The 24,151-nt window shown below is 40.6% G+C and overlaps 1 pseudogene across 1 annotated transcript in view; it reads right to left on the bottom strand.

Annotated features, from left to right (window-relative positions):
- Positions 1–1,616: 1,616 nt before the first annotated feature.
- The window catches only part of LOC308104705 (A-type potassium channel modulatory protein KCNIP2-like), a 24,334-nt pseudogene continuing 1,799 nt past the window's right edge, over positions 1,617–24,151 (bottom strand). Inside the window, exons 2-9 of the transcript XR_013935056.1 lie at positions 9,475–9,577; positions 8,328–8,452; positions 6,846–6,915; positions 6,260–6,330; positions 5,207–5,314; positions 4,238–4,342; positions 3,401–3,463; positions 1,617–1,728 (exon numbers count right to left, since the gene is read on the bottom strand). The product of XR_013935056.1 is annotated as an A-type potassium channel modulatory protein KCNIP2-like (transcript). The remainder of the gene's footprint in view (positions 1,729–3,400; positions 3,464–4,237; positions 4,343–5,206; positions 5,315–6,259; positions 6,331–6,845; positions 6,916–8,327; positions 8,453–9,474; positions 9,578–24,151) is intronic.

The raw sequence follows: 24,151 nt of genomic DNA, 5'->3' as shown, positions 1-24,151 counted from the left end.
GTCAATCAATGGTCATGCTTAATTGGTAGTGATGAAGAGCTTCCGTGAGAGAAATCCAACACCATAGTATCGATCTATAAAGACGTGGAATAAATCTCTTTGGACTTCATGTATCTCAAGAATGTCCGACCGATCTAAAGAAAACTTTGTGTATAGACTGGCCTCCATGTACTAATGGATATTGCACAAAGCATAGTACTACTCTGACAATGGGTACAGCGGGCATGCGTTCCGAACGGGCATCACCCTAGTAGCCTTAAATTCCACTCTAAAATCAGGGACTTGGCCTGAGTTTAGTATTTACACCTGAACTGATTGTGCTCATTCACATAGTGCCTCAACACAAAGTGTTGACGCACTACATGTGAATGAGCACAATCAGTTGAGCAAGGGTTCCAGTGGCAGAAAAACTACTCTAATGTGAAAAAAAAGGATAAAGAGTAGGAGAGAACTCTGTCTAAAACTAGAAAAAACATAGAAGCATATAATTCAAAAGGTTGGCAACCAGGGTGGCGAGAGCTTCCGTAGCATTGGAGACATTTTTGTTGAGAACACGTTTTACACAACATTACAACCATTAAATTGCGAACTGGAGCTTTAACTGTAAATCAGAATTCCAAAACAAAATAGGACAGTGATTCTCAACCTGTTGGCTTGGGCCCACTAGTGGGCAATGAGGATATTGTAAGTGGGCCCCCAGATAATTGGCAAGAAACGAAAGTAAGTATAGCCTTCTATGTTAGTTCCATTGATCCAAGCCGGAACACAATCGATTGATTGATCATTAAAATAAACATGCTCTGACAATGTACTTGGCTCACCCATCTGACCACTTAAAGGAGTAGTTCACCCTAAAAATTACTTATTTTCTATCAATTACACACCCTATGAAGCATTGAATTCATTAAGATTGTTATGTTTTTGTTGCATTCCTAAGCCAATAATTTGATGACCGGCGGTCTCTCCGGTAGGAGACTCAAAGGAGACTCTTTGAGTCTCCTACCGGATACATTAGCATCTTTCCGCCGGTAATCAAATTATTGGCTTAAGAATGTGACAAAAACAAAAAAATCTCCATGAATTCAATGCTTCATAGGGTGTGTAATTGATAGAGAATAAGTAATTTTTTGGGTGAACCACAATTGGGCCCTGATCCAGAAAAGGTTGGGGACCACTGCCATAGGATTGTAATTTAAAAGGGCATTTCATAGAAATAAAAAATTACATTTATTCTGCAAGTAAACTCACATTTACACATGAAATGATCAAGATGTCTCACATTACATCATTGGTTAAGTTAATAGCTTGAATTTGCTCTCCCAGTGATGTCATCAGGAGGACATCACTTGTCCCGTGCAGTGTTCAGTACAGCTCAGTGAAATGCTCCAGTCCTTTAAGAATCAGACACACTCACCTCCAGTGATGAATCAATTCATTCTTGTTATTATGTGCTTGGTCATGAATAAAAAACAGTACTTAGTTAGTACAGGGATCCACAAGTGGTTGGTATAAGCCCCTCCCTCTCCCTCAACAGGTGTATTTTGCGTAGTCCCGCCCCTGGGCTGGGTTGGGTGGGGTGGGAGGAGGGGCATTACTGCAAAACAGTTCCAGAAAGTCCAGGGAATGGGACGGGAGAGCAAATTCTCATTATGATCGCTCAAAGTCCACCCACTGTGCCCTTTAAATCACATGGTCAAACATGTGCATGGACTGCATGATGTTCTCATCCTGGATGGAAGGGACAAAAGAACAAAAGAAAAACTTTATTTAGAAGGCAGCAGGCAGATTAAGAAACATTTCAGTGATGTCATCGGCTCAGAGTGAGAACCCAGGGATTAACGATGATACTGGTGGCCCCCGGGCCACCAGTATCATCGCCACAGTATACGGGTGTCGGAGATCACAACTCTCCTTTATGACCGCCCGTGGCTGCTCCCGTTACGCAGGGACATGCTTACGCAAGCAGAGGTCGAGATATTCTGTCCTCAGCCGGAGAATCTGGCTCTCTGGGCTTGGCCTGTGAGAGGATGAATCTGAGTACTATGGGATTACCCCAGAACGCCATCTCTACTATTCAGAGTGCGAGAGCCCAGTCTACGAGGAAACTCTATGACGGGAAGTGGCGCATGTTTGTCTCACACCATACCGTTCCAAGCCTCTGTGAAGGACATTCTGTCTTTTCTACAGGACTTAATGGATAGAGGCAGGGCCTTTTCCACGTTAAAAGTTTATCTGGCGGCTACTTCGGCCTGCCATATTGGCTTTGATAACAAGACGGTGGTCAACACCTCCTTATCTGTCAGTTCATAAAGGGACCAGACGTCTGTCGCCGGTATCAAAGTCCCTGGTGCCAACCTGGGATTTGAGCCTGGTATTGGACTCTCTGACCCAGTCACCTTTCGAGCCTCTGAGTCAGGTGGACATGAAACATTTATCACTCAAGACAGCATTACTGATGGCTTTAGTGACCACTAAACGTGTCAGTGATCTTCATGCACTGTCATTACACCCGGAGTGCACACAGTTCGAGAGTGATTGTTAAACCCAATCCAGGGTTTGTACCTAAAAATACCCTGATACAGTGTGTTCCTGTGGAGTTGGAGGCGTTCCACCCGCCTCCCTTTGCCTCACAGGAGGAGCACAGATTACCATGTCTTTGCCCGGTCAGGGCTTTGAAGATGTACATTGCCGGATCTAGAACTTCAAGGAAGTCAGATCAATTGTTTGTTTCATGGGCCCCGCGGACGGCGGGCAAGCCCACCTGGAAATTCACCACATGAAACTTAGCGTCCCTATTTGGGGGCGAACATTCTGTGAAAATAGCAGATTTACAAGCTCACAATGCGTTGCGTTATGAGCTTATAGACTGGCTATTTTTCACAAAGAGAAGTACAGGGGGAAAAAGGAGGGGGCCTAGGGGTGTGCCGATACACTAATTTCACGAAACGATACGATACGATATTGGGCTCACAATTTCGATACGATTTCGATACGATACGATACGCACTTTTTTATTATGAAAATATATATAAAGCAAATAATATATTAAAAAAAGCAAATGCAAACAAATAATTCTGTCTTTGCATTATTCAGACATGCAAACTTGTAGCTTTTCAGCTACAATAGCCGTTTTGAATCCAAATAGGGCAATAGTGACACCTGACCCGAAAAACAACAACATGTTTTCACCCTTTTCACCTCGGGGCTGCTTGCATGCCTGATTATTATTATTGTAAAAAAAAAAAAAAAAAGATTTTTTAAACGATATTTTTTTCCCCCAAAACGATACATATTGTCACGAAAACGTATCGCGATATATCGCGGGACGATATATCGGCACACTATAGATCCCTGGGGGACTCAGGTCAACAAAGTATATAGGGTATATATTGTAGGAGACCTTTTGACATGAGTCCAAGAACTCCTCTATGGTAACCACTCCATCGTTGTTCGTATCCATTTTCTGTTGAGATGAAACACAGAACTTCAACAAGTTACAAACTGAAGGACACAGAACCTGGCATACATTACATGCACTGTATAATCTTATGTGTTGATTTAATGTTTTTACACTCTCAGAGTTAAATTGACACTCAGGATGTTACAGTGGCTAACACAATGACCAAAACCTGACTGTCATTTTGTAGCAATGTGCTTTAACATTGAACTCAAACGGAACCATTGAAGGCCTAGAAGAGTATGAACACAAGACCCAAAATGTATGGTTTGCCGGTCAGAAAAAAATCTAAAAATCTTAATTCATAAAAACTGTTTTGAATTGTTTGTGAACTCTTTACGATGAAGTTTCAGGAGAGTATACTCTACTCCTGCTTTAAATTTGTGGTGCACATTTTATAAAACTCTCCGCATTTTCCCTCCCATGATACAAATCTTTTTCATGACAGCCATGTTGGCAAGCCGTGGTGGACAGAATCGTTTATCACCTAAAGCTAAATTAGCGCCCCCCGTCCCCCGTCTCAGCCAATCACAAGCCGAGCCGTGGAAAGGCTCTGCTACACGGAACAGCACCTTAATTAGTATCATAAGTAACATTACACAACTATTGATGTCAATATGGCTGCCGTGAAAAAGGTCTATTATCCAGCCTGGTGATCAGATAATTGGATATCCAATCATCATGCTCATAGTCTGGGTAAGAGCCTTTCGCATTCTTTGTTTGACTATCACATTGCATTGTTGTCCGGTTAATATCCTGGCTCGTGTTTGCTTTGTTTACCTGGAAGAAGAGCTCAACGTGTTCTTTGGATGCGTTGTCTTTAATATTGGGGTAGGTGTACTTTCCCATCATGTCATAGATAGAACGCATGATGTCTGTCATCTCCTGGACAGGACCAAGAAAGAGGGGAGAAAAAATATGTTGTGGACAGGACTACAGAAGTCAGACCGCTCATAGCCACTTTCAACCTGGCGTCCCTATTTTTGCCATGTCATTATAGCCAACCTTTTTTTTTATTATTATTAAAAAATTACAATTTGTCAAACAATTAAAACATTTGTGAATATAGAGCTCACAATGCATCACAATGTGACGTGATATGAGCTTGCAGATATTTTTGCAGTGCGACACCATCATACACGAAGTATAATTAGGGCTTAAAGGTGGTCCTTCAAACGTGTATAGAAAGTTTTAACAAAAAAATCCACTCCATTGATCCATGGCAGGTGTTTTTCTCTCACATTTCTAAAGCCTTTTCAACTGCAATGAAAAAAGAAATCTTTGCCTGCGGGTGTCGCTGTTGAGGGATTTTGCCTGTCAATCATCGCCTCTGCTCCGCCCCCCCCCAAAGGAAAGGATAGGGGAGGGGAGGGGCGAGGAGGAGAGTGGGCGGGATTAATCGTCTGTGACCTCACTGCCGAAGGGCCAAGCTCAGATTACTTTTCAGCCTAATTATTCAGAAAACCCCAGACCACAGAAAATCCACTGAATGTTCAAAGTTCAGATTTTTGGGGTGTAATTGCCCAAAAAACCCCCAAAAAACATAAAAAATAAAAAAAGTGAAAATGAATGTCATAGAACCTTTAAAAACACAGGGTTTTCATGTGCATCCACAAACACAAATACAGGGAGGGAGGGACAAAGAAAAAGAGAGAGAGAGAGAGAAAGCGAGAGAGAGTGTGGATAAAGAGAGAGAGAAAGAGAGAGAGAGAGAGAGAGAGAGCGAGAGAGAGAGTGAGCCCTGGTCACCTCTCTGGTGATGCAGCCATCTTTGTTGAGGTCGTAGAGGTTGAAGGCCCAGTTGAGTCTGTCAGTGACGGAGCCTCGTAGGATGATTGACAGGCCTGTTACAAAGTCCTTCACCAGGAAAAATGAATGGATTCATGGAAGAAGGGAGAAAAACAGAGAGAGATCGTTTTAGAAACCGTCACAAACACACAGAAAGATCAAGGCACTGCACACACAAATTGACTCGTTCAAATTCCCAGTCCAAACAAATAACTTTAATTTAGTTGAATATTAATCTTCAGATGCTACTTGACTTAATTACAACAGGAAGGCCGGCCTGTAAGTCATTTGTTTAGTTTGTGAGTCTGATAATCTAACTGTGAAACACCTTGGTAGAGAACCATCAGACAACATTGCATTATCTATCAGCCCAGCAGGTAAACCTCAATCACATTTGTTTTAGCATTTAGCAACTGAAAGTTCATAAACAGAAAGGCCCGTCACAAGGAATAATGATTGATACAAACACATCTGAAGTGTTAATTTAACCCATTAAGACCAGGAAAGCATCTGTCATTTTAGATTTCAACCACTTTAACCATTATTTTATACTTTGGCTATTTAAAAATAGCAGATAAAAGCTATGAGCTTGTAGATCTGCTATTTTTTTTTAATCTTGGAAATTTGCACAAATCTTTGAATGTATATTTTTTTAAGCGAACATTTGTAACTAAAATTTTTGCTTCTGGGGGGTCCCTGGAACTACATATTTTGAGATGGGGGTCCGCGGCCAAATACATGTAATTTTGGGGGTCCTTGACAAGAAAAAGAACCACTGATATTATAGCAACATAAGTGTTTCAGAAAACTGTTTTTAGAAAAAAATTAAAATAACTGTGATTTAGAAGACATTTGTAGAATCGGCCTAAGGTCTTAATGGGTTAAGGCTCTCAGAGGTACTGTAAATGAACAATCTGGATTGTACTGTGTAGAATAAACCACGGGGTAAGAGGCGAGACACCGAGCAGGGCAAAGCGTGTTAAAGCTGGAGAGTAGAGGCCAATGAGATCACACCTCAAAGCTGACTGATCCGTTGTTGTTGGTATCAAAGGCTTCAAACAGGAAGTGAGCATACATACTGGAATCTGACAGGAAGAGAAAATACAGTACAGTACAGTGACCGCTCAGATAGGTAGTGGCACCTTTCACTCTAGTTCAGGGGATCCCAAACCTTCAGCTTCAGACCCAAAACATACATTTTGTGTATCCCCGGGACCCAAAGTTAAAAATATATTAAGAATTAAGCACCAATTCCTATTTAATAGTGAAAGTAGCCGAGCTTGTAGATCTGCTATTTTCACTATTTCTTAAATGTGTATTTATTCATGGATTTATTTATCTATTGTAATTCCATAAAGTCTTAAAAAATCACAATAAATGTGAAAATATATTATAGATTAATAGATTAATACAGTTACAGACTTTCACACAGTAGAGAACAGTGTGTGTGTGTGTGTGTGTGTGTGTGTGTGTGTGTGTGTGTGTGTGTGTGTGTGTGTGTGTGTGTGTGTGTGTGTGTGTGTGTGTGTGTGTGTGTGTGTGTGTGTGTGTGTGTGTGTGTGTGAAACAGAAAAATTGAGCGAAGTAAAAAATAACTGACCTCCCTGAGGAAAGAACTGGGAGTAGATGTTTTTAAAAATCTCCTCATCCACCACACCACTGGGACACTCCTGCACAGGAAAATGCAAAACAGCAGTAAGAAACACACACACCAAGCAAAAAAAGCAATTCATACAGTAAATAAAACATGAGTGCGAAAGTTACCAATGGATGCCTAAAAAGGTACAGTATATAGGGCACAGTGCAAAATGTCTAATCAAACGGTGAAAGCAATTCCATAAAAGTGTGATTCTAGAAGAGATTTTCTTAAAGACGGCATCTCCATTGCTCCATTGTTTTGGGGCCCTGCCTAAAAAGCAGTTTAACCCATTAAAACCGGGAAAGCATGCTATTCAAAAATAACATATATACAAGCTCACATGTGAGCTTGTATATATGCTATTTTGGAACATTTTAGAAAAATCTTGAAAAATGTTGAATCATTTTAAATGTAGTTACTGTAGACAGTCAATAATGTGGATACCTCTAAAAAGTGATCAACCACTGGCCTAGAAGACCCTAAACTTATGGTTTGCCAGTCCGAAAAAAACTAAAACGCTTAATTCATCAAAACAGTTTTGAACGGTTTGTGAACTCTTTATGATGAAGGTTCACAAACCTTCATCAAAAATCATCGCCTATTCTGAGCATGTCATAATAGGCAAAGATTCAGCAAAAATAGCAGATCTAGAATTTCAAAACACGTTGCGATGCGATGCTTTGTGATCTTGTAGGTCAGCTATTCTAAGTGAAGAGATTTGGTGTAGGCCAAGGATAGACTCCTGAGGGACCCTGTCAAAAACAAAGTAAACAGGGTTCATGTGGTTAAAGTGGACTGGCAGCCGGTGTAAGGATGAGGCAGGTAAGAGTGATGTGCTCTCTTTTCCTTGACCTATTAAGAAGTCTGGCTGCAGCGTTCTGATGCTGGAGCAGTACGTAGAAAGTAGGTTGCTATAGCCCAGCGATTCTCAACCTGTGGGCCCTGAGGGCCTTGAGGATATTGCAAGTGGGTTCCCAAATAATTAACAAAACAGAGATTTGAATGATTATATAACATTAATATAAAAAAAGTTACATTTATTCTTTAAAACCAAAATCCAAGCCGCAACACAATCGATTGAATGCTAATTAAAATAAACGTGCTCTAAGAATTGAACAGAAACTGAGTTCAGAGAAGTAAAATAGAACAATCCCCAGTAGTCTGCTGTTAAAAGGAGGTCATTGGTGTCTTGGAGAAGGGCACTCTCTCTGTGTGAGTGAGTTATCTTAAACTTCTTCAAAGATGCTGCCACTCATCCACGTAGTTATTAGTGGTCTTTTTCCAAGACCTTAGCTGAAATATGGTGATATAGCATTACTGAGGGTCGGAAGATCTACAGTCAACTATGTTTCTAGGTTTCTTTCACGCGTGTGCATGTGCGCGTGCGTGCGTGCGTGCGTGAGTGCGTGCATGTGTGTGTGTGTGTGTGTGCGTGTGACTGACATTTTTAAAGCCTCTATATAGTATCTGTAGCTCTCTCTTGTTGAAGTTGGTCTGCTGCAGCAGCTTGTCCATGCCATCTGGTCTGTAACGCAGAGTCGCATTTTCTGCTTCATCTGCTTCAAAGTCTGAGAGACACAGAGAGGAGAAACACATACAGTGCCAGTCACATTCTGTCACACCATGAGGGTGTACAGCTGAACCTCTACGTTACATTTCTCAGGGTTCGTGGGAACCTCAGTAGAGCTGGTGTACTACTAAGACACAAACTTTTCAGCCGGAGACCCAAAAGATAAATGTACCCAGATGTACAAAAATACTTTATGAATTAACCACTTAAACATATTAATAGTGAAAATAGCAGATCTACAAGCTACACAATTTTTTCACTTTTGCTTAAACATTTTTTTAAAATGTATAGATTTTTGTATTATTATAATTTTTTTAATTATATATCTGAAAGTCTTTCAAATTTTATTTAATTTTTTATGTTTGAAAAGTCTTTTGAAATAATTATTAAACAAATATTTGTAGGAAACAAAAAATAATGACTCCCGAGTCCCGACCCCATAAAAAGTAATCTTTTTTGACAAACAAAGTACTAAGAGTGTGGGGTCTTGACTGTGGGGTCAAACATCTGAGATCTAAAGCTTGCTTTGGACGATGAAAGTGAATAGGTTAGTCTGTGAGGTCAGAGTGAGGGGAAAAAGGACCACTGTGGTGTCTAGAAATACGGGGCCAGGAGCGGTAGAGAGAAGTAGGACATAGAGTAGTCTTTTTTTAGCTTAACATTCTATGTTAAAATGCTCAGTTCCGAGGGGATATTGGGGCCTAATTGCAATGAGGCCAGGTAGTCTGGTAGCTGGAAAAACAGGGGTTCCGTCAAACAGAAAGGAGAGGGAGAGAGAAAGTAAGTCAGGAGTATGCGCTCTCATACTGTATACTAGTGAGTGACAGGGACTAGGTTATTTAAAAAGTTCTGTGTTAAGGCCAACTTATACTGTGTTGTTGTTCAGGTGGAAATACATTATTTTTGTTGAGCAACACGAGTGGAAAAACGACTTGGTTTCATGGGGACAGTGTTTTTTTTGTAATGAGAACAGGCTGTGCGGGGGTCCAGCCTACAGAGTAGACATCCAGAGACAAGCACTTGCTTTGGTTGACGGAGGGGCTGGAGGAAGAGCGACAGCATGGCAAGAGTCTGAGGAGCCGCTGCTTTATGGTCTTTTTATTGGCTTTAGATGGAGGGTTCCCTAGGAAACAACCAATCACAGCAAAGGTTAGAGGGGGAGACAGCATAACTACATGATCCGTTTTCTCCACATTACTTGCATATACTGTATACTACACAATACTATACAGTACTAGGAGTAGTATGATATATATTAGTATGATATATTAGTACATGATACATATCAAATATGGTGACTAATAGTTCAATGAATGCACTATTGGTAATATATATTTTATACTCTATGATTAAGTAATTAAGATGGAACTGTCCACTTTATGTTGCCTACATCATGTAACAGGAATAAAATACTAACCAAACTGCAGTACAATGTTTACACTATAAAAGATTTTGCTTATAAAAGCAATTAGTTTGCTGGTCTGGCTTTGGCCCCATGTGAGCCGTACAAATACAAACTGTTGGCCTTCGTACCAGAATGTGAAATGACACGACTGAAGAGCTTAGGATAGTAAAACCACCATTATCTTTTGCACTTTTACAGATGTGCTTGGATTTTTGGATTTTGCCCACTTTTGATATGTCTTGTGTTTTGTTGTGTATCATTTCTGTACGGTATGTTCTTTATTTTTAGCCATAATGTATTTAGAAAAGTTGTAAGATTGTTATTAGTAGTACCCAGTAAAATCATAGGTGTTAATTTAACTCTCAGGGTATAAAAGTGTAACAGCAGGATTACCTATTTTAGTGTCAGGGACATACAGTTAGAGAGGTCAAGAAAGTGGGTTTTAAAACTACTAGAAAGAGTCTTATGGAAGAGTGAGGGCTCACTGCTAAATTGCAAAAGAAGTGAAATTGCTAGAGCACCTTAGAGATGTGTGTTTGCCAAGTCAAATAAAATGTATTTATAAAGGTTAAACCACATTTTAAAGCAAATCTCATTGACCAAGCGCTGTGCAGACCAGGAGGTAGCTAAAATCACAAAAACCATAGACACAACAAGACATACAGCTCAAAGGCTTATAATCAGCAATCAAAACAAAAGCCTGAGCCTGGTCCACGGGACAGCTAGTCCCAAGTCAGCTGACCTGAGGGACCTGGAACATTTTAACCTTTGGCTAAAAGGTCAGCAATGTAGGAGGGGAGACAATCCATTTAAAGCGTTATAAACAAACAGGAGAATCTTTAAATTGACTCTAAACCATCCTGGCAGCCAGTGGATAGAGGGATAGGGGTAATATGTACTGGTAGATGTTTTTAAACAAGAAATGACAAAGTCATAATATACCCGCTTGCGGCAGGCTATTTTTGCCCCAATCTGCAGCACAAAATGTAAAAGTTGTCATTAAAATAAAATCTCAGCCATTCGAATGCAACAAAAATAACTCCACAGAGGTTCATTGGTTGGCTACCAATATAAAGTGTGTGTGTGTGTGTGTGTGTGTGTGTGTGTGTGTGTGTGTGTGTGTGTGTGTGTGTGTGTGTGTGTGTGTGTGTGTGTGTGTGTGTGTGTGTGTGTGTGTGTGTGTGTGTGTGTGTACAATATCAATGATAGTGAAAATAATTGATCTACAATCTCACAGATCTGCTATTTTCACCAGCTGATATAGTTACTTCATAATGTAGCCTACCCTTACCCAAGTCAAAACTACAGTGTTTCACTTAGAAATGTATGAACAACAAAAATGAAGACACACACACACACACACACCCAGGAGGACTGGTTGATAGTGTTGTATGCATTGTTCCTGGACAAAAGACCGGTGGTGACCAGTTAGTATTCATTTATGTATGAAAGAAAGAAACTATTTTCACAATAAACGAAGTGAGTCCATAGAATACAGGTAGCGTAAGGGCAGTCATGTTAAAAACATCAACAGTGGTGGGAAAAGTACTGTAATGTTTTACTTAAGTAAAAGTATCAATACTGCAATGTAACCCTAACCCTTTATAAAAGTGAAGCGCACAACTTGTCTTTTGATTTCACTGTTTGAAACAGCTAGGCTTGAGTTGTAATGCATAACTGCAAGTTGGCCCTTTTCACTACTGGCTTACATGAAAGAAAAACCCAAATGGGTCCATTTGGTTTCATTAATGTCTTTTGTAAATGAAGTATTCAATAAAACGTCATAATAAAAAATAGCAGATCTACAAGCTCACAAGGCGGCGATGCGTTGTGAGCTTGTAGATCAGCTTTTTTCTGATAAAATGCAGCTGATTTTAGCGTCATACCTTACATGAAAAATGTTGCTACAGTAACCTTGGTTGTAGTGTGTATTCATTCATTTGTAAACAGGGCAGTCATGTTAAAAACAGCAACAGTGGTGGGAAAAGTACTCGTACTAGTGTTGCCATGTATACTAATTACAAGCGACCTTGTTTTCTGTGAAGTTGCTTGTAAATGTAGGTAGTTGCTTGTTATTTGTTATTATTTTGTTGTGAGCTTGTAGATCGGCTATTGACAAGTCGTCTATTATCAAATAGCCGATGCATATAGGTTTAAAGTGCTCATGTAGCCTAATAGTCACTTAAGTCTTTGGGCTTGTTTTCATTGACCTGGTTGCTTCTCTCAAAATCTGGCAACCGTGTCATTGTTTAGACCAACGAAGAAGAAAATGGCGGAAGTGATCCTCTTTTCCAAGGCCCGTGTGAAAGACAGTATTATGTTGAGAAAATATAAAGTCATTACAGCACCATAACATGGTTAAAAATTTTTTTGGGATGTACAATACATGAAAATTAAGAGAGTAATAACGCGAATTGCGTCGATAACTAATGGGGAGCGGACATTAGCGCGCTTGGCTAAAAACAGTTAGTTAGTAACATCATACAAGCTAACTATTAGCCAAAATCGGCTAGCGCTCGGAGGACTGCATAGTCCCATAGCTTGGGAGGACGAGGCCGCCCGTTCAGAGTATGGGAAAGTATCCCATTGGCTTAAACGACAGCCAATGACGCAAATCTGTCGAACAAATCTGTCGAATGCAAATGAATCTGTCGAATGCAAATGAATCTGTCGAATGCAAATTTGTCGAATGATGAGTCATAGGTCTGCCTCTTCATAGACCCGCAGCTTTCGCTAAGCGGGTAAAAATCTCATCATTCACCACACCACTGTTACACTCATCAGGAGTGTTATTGTGTATTTTTTTTACACAATAATAATAATCAGGCATGCAAACAGCCCCGAGGTGAAAAGGGGGACAACATGTTGTTTTTTTCGGGTCAGGTGTCACACTATTGCCCTATTTGGATTCAAAACGGCTATTGTAGCTGAAAAGCTAAAAGTTTGCGTCTGAATAATGCAAAAACAGAATTATTTGTTTGCATTTTTTCTCCCCCATATATTTTCATAATAAAAAAGTGCGTATTGTATCGAAATCGTATCGAAGTTGTGAGCCAAATATCGTATCGTATCGTTTGGTGAAATTAGTGTATCGGCACACCCCTACTGAGCACAGATCTCCGCCAGGCAGGGTTGCCTACCCAGGGCCCGCAAACTTTGGAAGGCAGACATAGCCACTTGGAATGAGATCTGAAAATTTTAACTGCATGTCTGATTTTAACTGCATGTATGTTTCCTCTCTAAAGTGATAGGTGTTTCCTATCAGTGTAACAACAGCTGTTTCCTATTAGGGAGATCCTCCTTTCTATAAGGTGATACTGTAGGTTACAGAACATGGAGCAGTTTTCCCTTCCTGCCCTTTCCTCTGTGTGTTATGTTGTCATCATCAGCAACAGCGTCTATAGGTGTGACCCATGCATTGCACACACTGTAATGTGAAATAGCTCTACAGTACATGTACCTCTCTCTTTATGTTATATACTGCATGTATACTGTGTGTGTGTGTGTGTGTGTGTGTGTGTGTGTGTGTGTGTGTGTGTGTGTGTGTGTGTGTGTGTGTGTGTGTGTGTGTGTGTGTGTGTGTGTGTGTGCATGCGTGAGCACAGTATATACAGTATATACAGTGTGTGCATATATATACTTTATATACTGCATACACATGGTATCTTAATCTCTCTAATTTTGCTCTTCCATTTGGTGTAGCAGACAAGCATACTGCCAGCAACAGCTGACGAAGTGCAGTCAGTGCAATGGGTACAATTACAGGGAAACCAGTAACAATAACCTTTAAACTACAAGTGGAACGTTCCAGGTATACTCTAAGTAGGACAGCCATCGCTCTCTTCCTTCTCATCTCTATTTTTTATGTGCTCTCTTTCTCTCTATGGTCCACTACCATGGAGTCTGTGTAAAGGTACACTTAAAAATAGCTGTAGCAAAACATTTCTTGGAGTGACAATAACAGTGGCTCTTGAAATGCACCTGGGCAGTGATATGTTAGACATTCACTAATACACAGCACCTAATATAGCTTTTTGTGCCATTTAAAATGCCTTGAGCATCTTATGACTCGCTCTACTCATCGCACGTACTATTCATCTTACAGAATATATAAACAGGTCTGGCCTGGGATTAGAATACATCTCACAGTAAATATAATCTATTATACTGCAGATGTCCTGTACATTCGTAGATAATCAACACACTGTTGTTTTTTACGCTTCCTCTGTGATTTCTCAGGTGATACAGGGCAGCAGTAGATGTGTGAATATAGAAGCAGGACACAGGTGCAAAAGTGCTGTTGAGCAAGGTATTGAACAAGGTATTCTGGTGCTGTATAGTGGAAAAACGCAAACGACTGCAGTTGTAGCAGTGCAGCTGGTGAATGTGGGACAGGGAGGTGCTTTAAACATGCACCTGGGCTCTGTCAACTGTCCCTTGATAAATACAAGGATAAAACAAATTGCACCTCATAGCCAGTGTGCACTGTAATTCGAAACGTTTGACAACGTGCCACACACGTTTACCATCAATGACAGTGTCCACATTACCAGCAGAAACACACCCATGACATGATTTGGCACACCATGTTTGTGCTGAATTTACCAGCAAGGCCAATCAATTCAGTCATGTTCAACAATCTATACATGTATTGCAGAGAAGCTATGTAACATCAAAAAGTTTGATGTTACATCTTTTCCCACAAAAAGCTCCAGGCGTCATAATTATCATGGTTAAAGCAAACTAATTTGAGTTAAAAGTACCTGGTAACAGCGTGCCAGTCACCCAACGGTAAATGTATCTTCCCGCATCCAGCAGTCGTTTTCTGTACCTCGTCCTACGTCGGCCCATGCTGACAAGTTCCGTCTTTTAAATCCTCTTTCTTTCTGGTCAAGATGATGTTTAGTATTTGCTTTACCGATACAGGAGGACAGCAGGGAGACAGACAAACACCGTAGGATGTAACCCTAGGCTAGCCAGTGGATGGACCCTGAAGCAAAGTGTCTCAGGGTGTCATCAAAGGGGACATGAATGTTTCAGAAGGTCAGGGTGCGGCTCCAATGTGTGGTTTTGAAGTGTGTTTATAATCCTCCTGCTGCCAATTCCGATGAGCGGTCCTGTGATGAGATGACCGGATGATATGACAGCGGACGTCCTGTTGTCCCCTTTCTACCGTTTTTTTTTTGTCCTGAGGCTGAGTGTCAGTTCCTCCCTGTGGTCTGCGTGGTGCTCAGATGGTCTTGATAAGAGCCTAGAGTAAGCGTCCTGAAAGCTGAGCTCCGGCTCTCTCGGCTCTCTCTCTCTCAGCTCTGCTCCTCTGTCTCTCTCTCCTGTCTGGTCTGGTCAAATGACCCTCTATTACAAAGCCAAGAATCCAGATTTGATTGGATAATAACCAATAATCAATTATGCAAACTGGTTAAAAATAACCCGTAATAATCATGATAATGTCCTAATAATATCCTGGTTGTATCTAAGAATCATTTACTCCTAAATCAGTCCAGGTGCTCAGCCTGAAATAATCCTGATTTGAAGAAACCTTCCTCTTATCTTCCAGCACATCCTTCTTACTGTCTCTCAGACTTTTGTTAATGCGTCACCTTCCTTGGAAACATCCACCTGTTGTGTCTCACCAGTTATCCTTGTGGACATCAGCAAATAGTTTAACAATTCTATCCACTCCTATCTCACAGACCTCTTTCTCTCTCTCTCTCCAGCTAATTCAAACAACTCTCTCCCTCTTCCTATATCCCCCACTCTCACCTCCTCCCCTGCCTCCGCTCCTCCACTCTGTAAAAGAACCGACACACCTCCTGCCGAGATGTTAACCTCCCCTGCTCCCTCCCTGGTTTCCATCCTTCCCTCCCCCTGGCCTCTCTTCAAGCTGTCAGCTTTTCCATTCTCTTTGTTTTTCTGTCCTCTCTCTCTGGTGGCTCCTTCTTCACACGTATCTCTGATCCAAGGCCAGAGGTAAAGGTTGCGTAGACCAGTAGACAGTCCTTTGGAGTTGTCTGAAGACTGACCTCTCTCCTTTTCCTCATCTTTCCTCACCCTCTTTGTCTCTCTTCTTGTCAACTTTTCTCCTTTTTTTCCATCTCTTCATACCCTCGGTCTCTCGCTTATTTCCTCTTGCTGTCTTTTCAGTTTTTCTTATCTTTTCTCTCTATCTTCCTCACTTTCCTATTTTCTCTTTCTGAACCAGCCATTCTATGTTTCATCCTTCCCTCCTCTCTGTATCTTTGACTCGCACCTTCTTATTTGTTTTTATCGCCTCTTTCTCAGCTTTTGAATCCTCAAGCGCTGCTGTGAGTCGCGGTCTCTCTCTGTCAATTTCTTCCATGCCTCTCCGGCTCCACAACGCAGAGTTGATTAGCGTTTCCATGGCAACACCTCACTTCACCCTTGATGAAAGGCTAGCGGTGGAGCTGTTCCCCAAGCTACAAACAGCAGCACAACATTAACTATGGCCTTCAGCCATCAGAGACACTTAAGGCCATGAAGCAAATGAGCACTGAATCTATTATTTATTTTGAATGGAGAACAGCCGTACAAATCTCTCCTGCTTTTTTCATTTGATATATTTTGCTGTTTGTTGTTGTTGTTGTTGTTTGGGGGGGGGGGCGTAGAGTATTGAGTCTTTTTACATCCTTATAAGTATACGTATGATTTCGTTTACTACATTTTACAGTTTAGTACAATTTAGTATTAACTAACTTAACTTAAGTATTATTATTGCTTTCTACGAGTTAATACTTTAAAATGTAAATGATTGTAAATAATTTTAACTAAAGCCAACTCAAGTAGGCTACAATGTGCCATTCACTACATTCTATTTCTGTCCACTGTACAATATGAATAATAATATTTGAAGACTACCAAGGCCTTACAAATGTATAGATACACACTGTTTGACAAGGTATACTATTTGATAATAAATGGTGTTTTTCAAAGGATTACAAGGAGAATGCCAGTGTTGAACATATTGGAGGATTATAGTTAATCTTAGATAAGGTTATCTATGCATGATTTGCTAAAAGACTACAATAACAGTAAGTAGTAAAAGCTACAGTAGGTCTTCCTAGTCAGTAATACCTTCTTCCTGCCACTAGAGGGAGGTCTCACACTGTACTAGTCTGACAGATGCTGTAGTACAGCAACTTAACAAAAAGGCTCGATATTAAATGTGCTTGTGTGCGTGCGCATGTGTGTGTGTGTGTGTGTGTGTGTGTGTGTGTGTGTGTGTGTGTGTGTGTGTGTGTGTGTGTGTGTGTGTGTGTGTGTGTGTGTGTGTGTGTGTGTGTGAGAGATGGGGGAGAGGAAGTGATTGAATGAAGTAAGTGAGTGAGTGAGTGAGTGAGTGAGTGAGTGGTGTTCGGTTAATGTAGCCGCACAGGGGTAAAATACTTGCCCACCACTGTGGAGACTGGGGTCGGGTATCTAGTTTTTCATACCCTCCGCGCATTTCGCCAGGATATACGGTATATGACAGTCTTTGTGCAAAAAACTAAACAAAAAAAAAAAATTGCTGCGCAACTGGTGATAGAAGTCATTGTAGCGTGTACAGTGTGATGCTTTCTAGCCTGTTTAGCCTACTTAAGCAAGTATTGCTGGGTTAAAATATTAATGGACTTCAAGGTAAAGGATCACTTTATTGAGTTGACAACGTTTGGATCCTCACAGGATCTTCATCAGGTCACTATACTGACCTGATGAAGATCCTGTGAGGATCCAAACGTCAACCCAATAAAGTGATCCTTTACCTTGAAGACGGTGAACGGGCCCTAACTCTTTAAATATTTGTTTCTTTAGCCTAGCGCCCACTGTTAATGTGCCTGTAATTAGGTATGCTTTAAAATATTAATGGCCCATAGAATAATGAATACATAGGAAATAAGTGCCCTTCTTCTATAGACTCAGCATACCTTGCTGAAGAACTCCTCACTGTCAGGTGAAAAAAAGATGATGAATCTAATGATTCCATGTCCAAGCCAAGTCGACCAAGTCAAGTCAAGTCAAGTCAAGTCAAATGTATTTATATAGCACATTTAAAAACAACAGCAGTTGACCCAAAGTGCTTTCCAAGAGACAAGAGCAACATATAGACCGTAGTCTATTAGCAAAGCAATAATAAAAGCATATAACGTAATAGGAAAACAAAAACAAAACAACAACAAACAACAACAGACAATGACCTCAAACTGTGTTAAAAGCAAGAGAAAAAAGGTGGGCTTGCCTTAATGTGGAATGGGAGATTATTCCAGAGTATAGGTGCGGCCAGGGAGAAAGCCCGGTCACCTTTGGTAATGAGGTTTGCTGGGGAAACTGAAAGGAGTTTCTGAGTGGATGATCTAAGTAACCTTAGTGGCAGGAGGCGAGTTTATCAGATCGGAAATGTATGGAGGGACTAGACCGTTAATAGCTTTAAAAACAAAGAGTAAAGCTTTAAACTCAATTCAAAGTTTTACTGGTAACCAATGCAGCTGTGCCAGCACAGGGGTAATATAGAAACTGTCCTTAACAACACTACTAACTTGTTGGTCTGCGTCAAAGAAGACACCCAGATTTTTACTGAGCCGAACTTTCCCGCAGGGGGCCAAGTGCTTGGGAGAGACGGGCGGTTGAGGCTGGAGGGCCAAAGATAATTACCTCAGTTTTATTTTTGTTTAACTGGAGGTAGTTTGTTGCCATCCAGCATTTGATGTCTTCCAGGCAGTTAAACAGATTTGTCAGAGAGCTGGTATAGAGCGTCGCAGTTCCCGCCCACTTCCTGTTTTTTTTGGTGCCGGAAGAAAAAACTCAATGCATTTTTCCATTGACATTTCCAAAAATATTTATATCTATTAATTTAAGCCTCGAATCAAGCCATCACGAGATGACATGAATCATGACCATAAAACGTTTTTTGTGATTTTTTTTTATTTTATATTTAATTATATGATATACTATATTTAATAAATACCCTTTGTTTTGCCGTTTTCAACAAAAAAAAAAATCACAGAATCAAACGTTTATGGTCATGATTCATGTCATGTCATGATGGCTTGATTCGAGGCTTAAATTAATAGATATAAATATTTTTGGAAATGTCAATGGAAAAATGCATTGAGTTTTTTCTTCCGGCACCAAAAAAAACAGGAAGTGGGCGGGAACTGCGACGCTCTATTGTCAGGCGAACTAATTTAAAGCCAATCTCATCCTCTAAACGTTTTAAAAGAGTGGTGTGATCGATAACAGGCTGCACTAAGGTCAAGGAGGACTAAGATGGCACCAGTGGTGGAAAAAGTACTCACATGTTTTACTTAAGTAAAAGTATCAATATGCAATGTAAAAGTAAAAGTCCGGAATTCAAAATTGACTTGAGTAAAAGTACAAAAGTATTGGTATCAAAATGTACTTAAAGTACCAAAAGCAAAAGTACTAAAATGTTTGAAAATAGCAGATCGGCTATTTTTAAATAGACTATGTATAAAGTAGGGCTGAATTGGTTAATGTATGTTTTATAATGTAATAATTCATATCTGCAAAGTAACTAGTAACTAAAGTTTTCAAATAATTGTAGTAGAGTAAAAGTACAATATTTGCCTCTGAGATGTAGTGGAGTAGAAGGAAAAGTATAGACAATTGGAAATACTCCAGTGAAGTAAAAGTACCTTGAAATTGTACTTAAGTACAGTACTTGAGTAAATGTACTTAGTTACTTGGCACGGGAATCGGAGTCAACAGTTAAAAGAATGTCGCTGTGTACTTTTAGCAGCGCAGATTCTGTTCTATGAAGGGTTCTGAACCCAGTCTGAAATTTGTCCAGGATAGTGAATGAATATAAGTATGATGAGAAACTTTTTCTAAAACTTTTGAAAGGAATGGCAGCTTAGAGATGGGTCTATAATTGTTGTGATCGTTGGGGTCAAGGCCAGGTTTTTAAAGTAATGGTGGCATGCTTAAAGGGATATTTCACTTTCAAAAAAACTTTGGGTAATTTCATCGTCTACTCATGCTTTTGTGAGCCCCCCAGACCGTTTTTAAGTTGCTTAAGTTCCTCCTAATACGCGAGGGGGCCGTGTTTTTTCAATACATTTTTAAATTTATTTTAAATATTTTTTTTTTGAAAATTAAAAATATTAAATACAATAAAAAATGTAATAAAATAAATAAAAAAAGACGGGCCCCTCGCATATTAGGAGGGCAGGGTGAGTCACCAGAACCAAGGACGGGTGTTTTTGATGAATCTAACATGGTTAAAATGGAGTTTGAAGTTATAATGGGTTTGTATGGGAAGGGGGCGTGTCTGATAAAATGAATATCAAATATATAAGTAATAAATCAAGCAACTTAAAAACGGTCTGGGGGGCTCACAAAAGCGTGAGTAGACGATAAAATGACCCAAAGTTTTTTTGAAAGTGAAATATCCCTTTAAAGCTGGAGGGCACAACTCCCGTTTCCAAACAGCTGTTGATAATGGCCAGAATGAGGGGGCAGATGGTGATGAGAGGAATCGTGTCAGAGGGGCAGGAGGTGGGTTTTAAAGAGGTGGTGCCATGGTTTTGCACTTTTTCTGTTTTTCATGTGTCTATGAGGTTGATAGAACTTCATTAAGCCCCTGGTGGTGTTTTTATGGTGTTTTATGTCTTCTCTGACTATTTTGAGTTTCTACCTGGAGGCTGAAACCTTGAGGGTCAAACGTACCAATAGAAAAACAGCCCTTTAGTGACATAGTAAAAATGTACCCTCCCCCTCATTATCAGAACACAACAGGTGTGGGCATGAGGAGGAGGAGGGACTATAGGACAGGTGGGTGGTGCTTAGGTGGTGGCGGAGGTGCTAAGGTGAGAACCAGGTATACTTAATGAACTGGAGGCGTGTCCACATAAAAACATAATTTTAACAATTTCTGTACACTTTTTTGAAAAAGATCTTCCTCCTAGTATAACCATAATACCTGATGATTATGTTTTAGGGGGGGAAGAAATCACTGAAAATCACGGCACCCCGTCTTTAAGTGGGTGACCACCTCAGACAGATGACACAGGTAGGAAGTCCTGGAAATGGCTAGCTGAATTTTTTATTTCAAAGTGACCAAACAGTAGATGTTGGCAGTAAGTAACAGGGACTATACAAAAGGGAGGGGAATTGGCATAACGACTAAAGAGGAGAAAAAAATAAAATGGAAAAAAGATAACAATAGTGTTATATATTGTTTTTGGCTGTTTATTTTGTAATGATATTTGAACTGTGGTGCCACTATATATGCCTATGAATTAAATACCAAGGCCCTCATTGGAAACAAGTCCGCAAGGACTTTTATGAACGGACCTGTTAGACAAAGTATTTTAAATGTAACTGTGCTGTTTTACATTTTTTGCCTAATAAAATATTCAATCAATCAATCAAAAAACAATATAAAAGTGAGTGAGTGAGAGCACCGTGACTGATCCAAACCTTAAGGAAGGCCCTGACTAGGTAGGTACAGACTCAGTGAACACAGTCTCGCAATGGAGAAGGGCCACCACAGGCAGACCAGCCTCCCAAGAGAGTACAGACAGGTTATAACCACCTGCCCCTTGTAGAGACACATATTTCCCACAGATTACAATTACCAAAAGATAATTTGAAAACATGACCAAAGACAAAAAAGTACAGTAGTGTGCAAACACAGCAGCAAGCTGTTACAGAAGAAGGATGTCCACTGTAATCAAATGTGCGCTCCTGCTCTATGTGCACAAAGTTGATCTCGGTACGAAGAACTACGGCACATACAAACAAAGCAATTACCTTTAAATACATTTAATAACTATTGTACTCCTAACAGTAAATGCACAATTCTCCTGTTTACAAATCTCCTAATTGCCTTTTATTTATTCTGTTTTATAGATTTAAAAAAAAGATTGCACATACATTTATTGTCTCCGGAGACTATGTTTTCGCCCCTGTCCGTCCGTCCGTCCGTCTGTGAATAGCTAGGGGCTGCTCACACATTTGCGGGCGGCAACTTCTCGAAATCGCGCGGGGAGGCGGAGGGACGCGGCCATTACAATTCATTTCCTATGGGATTCACGTGGTTACTTCATTCTCTGCCTAGGACCAGTTTGTTTCCCACGCCATGAGAAAGAGTATACATAAAGTAAATCTTCTACCTCTGAGGTTTTCAAACCTAAAGCACAGTCTTGATCTTCCAGATCAATGAAACCACCAGGGGTGTGTGTGTGTGTGTGTGTGTGTGTGTGTGTGTGTGTGTGTGTGTGTGTGTGTGTGTGTGTGTGTGTGCGTGTGTTAGTGACCTGGGTACTTAAGATATGTCAATCAAACTGTCAAATACAACAGCTGCTTGCCCATGGAAAGACAAACAATGCTTTAACAGGGCTTTGAACACAAACAAACACACACACACACACACACACACACACACACACACACACACACACACACACACACACACACACACACACACACACACACACACACACACACACACACACACACACACACACACACACACACCTCTGATGGTGGAACAATACAACAATACAATTATGAGAGACTGGGAGAGAGACAGCAAAGCAGAAACATGAAGACAGACAGGTAGAATGATGGAAGAAAGAGGAAGTAATACAGAGAAAGAGATAGAAGCTGATAAAATATTCTGTTGAATGAAAGCGAGTATTTTTAGATCACACAGAATAAAAGGTCTTACTCACACATTGTGCGCACGCACGCACGCACACACGCGCACACTCACGCACAGACAGACACACACACACACACACACACACACACGCACACGCACACGCACACGCACACGCACACGCACACGCACACGCACACACACACACACACACACACCCCCACACACACACACACACACACAGATATCAGGAAAGACAGCGAGATGAGTGTAAGAGGGGGGGGGGTGGCATGGATCAAGAGATGAACCTGATATGACCAGAGAGAAAGAAGGAAATGGAAAGGAGATAAGGCACAAAAGAAGGGGAATCAGAGAAAGAGAGAAAGAGAAGAGGGAGTGGGAGAAAAATAAATTGCTAGATGTAAGGTGAAGCGTTTGAGAGCTTTTAAATCTGTTAAACATTTCTCACAGCTTGTACACGGTGGAGTGTCGTGATAAACGAAAGCATTCACTTTCTCTCTTCGCTCGAACACATTTTCGGTAAGCAGCACCATCATTGGGCTTTAATGTATTTGTCTCCCTCTCTCTACATGATATATACAGTAGTATATACAGAGTTACAGAAGGGTGACAAATTAAAGGAAAACCCTGAATAAATGAGTGGAGAAAAAACAAATGCATGCTTCCATACAGGTCTATTGGGAGAAATGAAGCCATTAATATCCAACCATGCTCTGTGTCTGAATAATAATTCTGAGCAGACCCAGTTTACCTCAATTTTGGATCACGTGACAAGATATCTAAGTCACTATAAATGAGGGTTCATTATTGGTGCACACTGCACAGATGGCAGGGGCTTCAGTCACAAAAACTGTTCAAATGGCTATTGTTCGAATAAGAACAGTGACTAAAGTGACATCTGCCTTTGGATCTACAGTATGGGGAAGACATCTGTAAACAGATTATGGTCGAAATCTCATTTTCAGTGACTTTCACTTTCATGCTTGTCCATTAGTGTCTCTCCCCATTTGTCTCTTTCTCCCAGACTGTCTCCCTCTCTCCAACTCTCCCCCTCCCTCTCTCTCTCAGTCAGTCAGTCAGTCAGTCAGTCAGTCAGCCAGCCATTAGTGTTGCTTGACTATAGGTTAGATCAGTCTGTTAGCTCTGTTGGCGTACATGGAGGCCAGGCCAGATTCAAGCTGGCCGTGCAAGGATAAATAGATTAAATTATTGCAAACCATGCAGCATTGCCTCGCCGATGGCGTCTGTCCATACTGTAATCCCATAAGGACATCCTCCAGAAAAGGCCTAGATGTCCATTTCACACAAAACCTACTGAAATAAAAGTTGGGGAAATTACCGCTAAAATAGAAATGCGCACGCGCACGCACACACGCACACACACACACACACACACACACACACACACACACACACACACACACACCTTTGAACTGCAATACTTGCTGATTTCCATTGATCATACCCAAACCTCTAAACCTTACCAAAACCATCACCACTAACCTTAACCTTGCCTAACCTTAACCTAACTCGAATTCTAACCCTATGTCCTACTCCCCAAAACAACCTCTTGAAAAGTGAGGACCAGCCAAATGTCCTCACTTTCCATAATTATCCTCATCTTTTTGTTTAATCTGATTTGATATACTTTA

This window comes from Gymnoscopelus braueri, assembly GCF_963280865.1.
Source record: "Gymnoscopelus braueri genome assembly, chromosome: 2".
Lineage (NCBI taxonomy): Eukaryota > Metazoa > Chordata > Actinopteri > Myctophiformes > Myctophidae > Gymnoscopelus > Gymnoscopelus braueri.
Note: the sequence above shows the minus strand (reverse complement) of the source record. Positions and strands in the feature narration are given on the sequence as shown.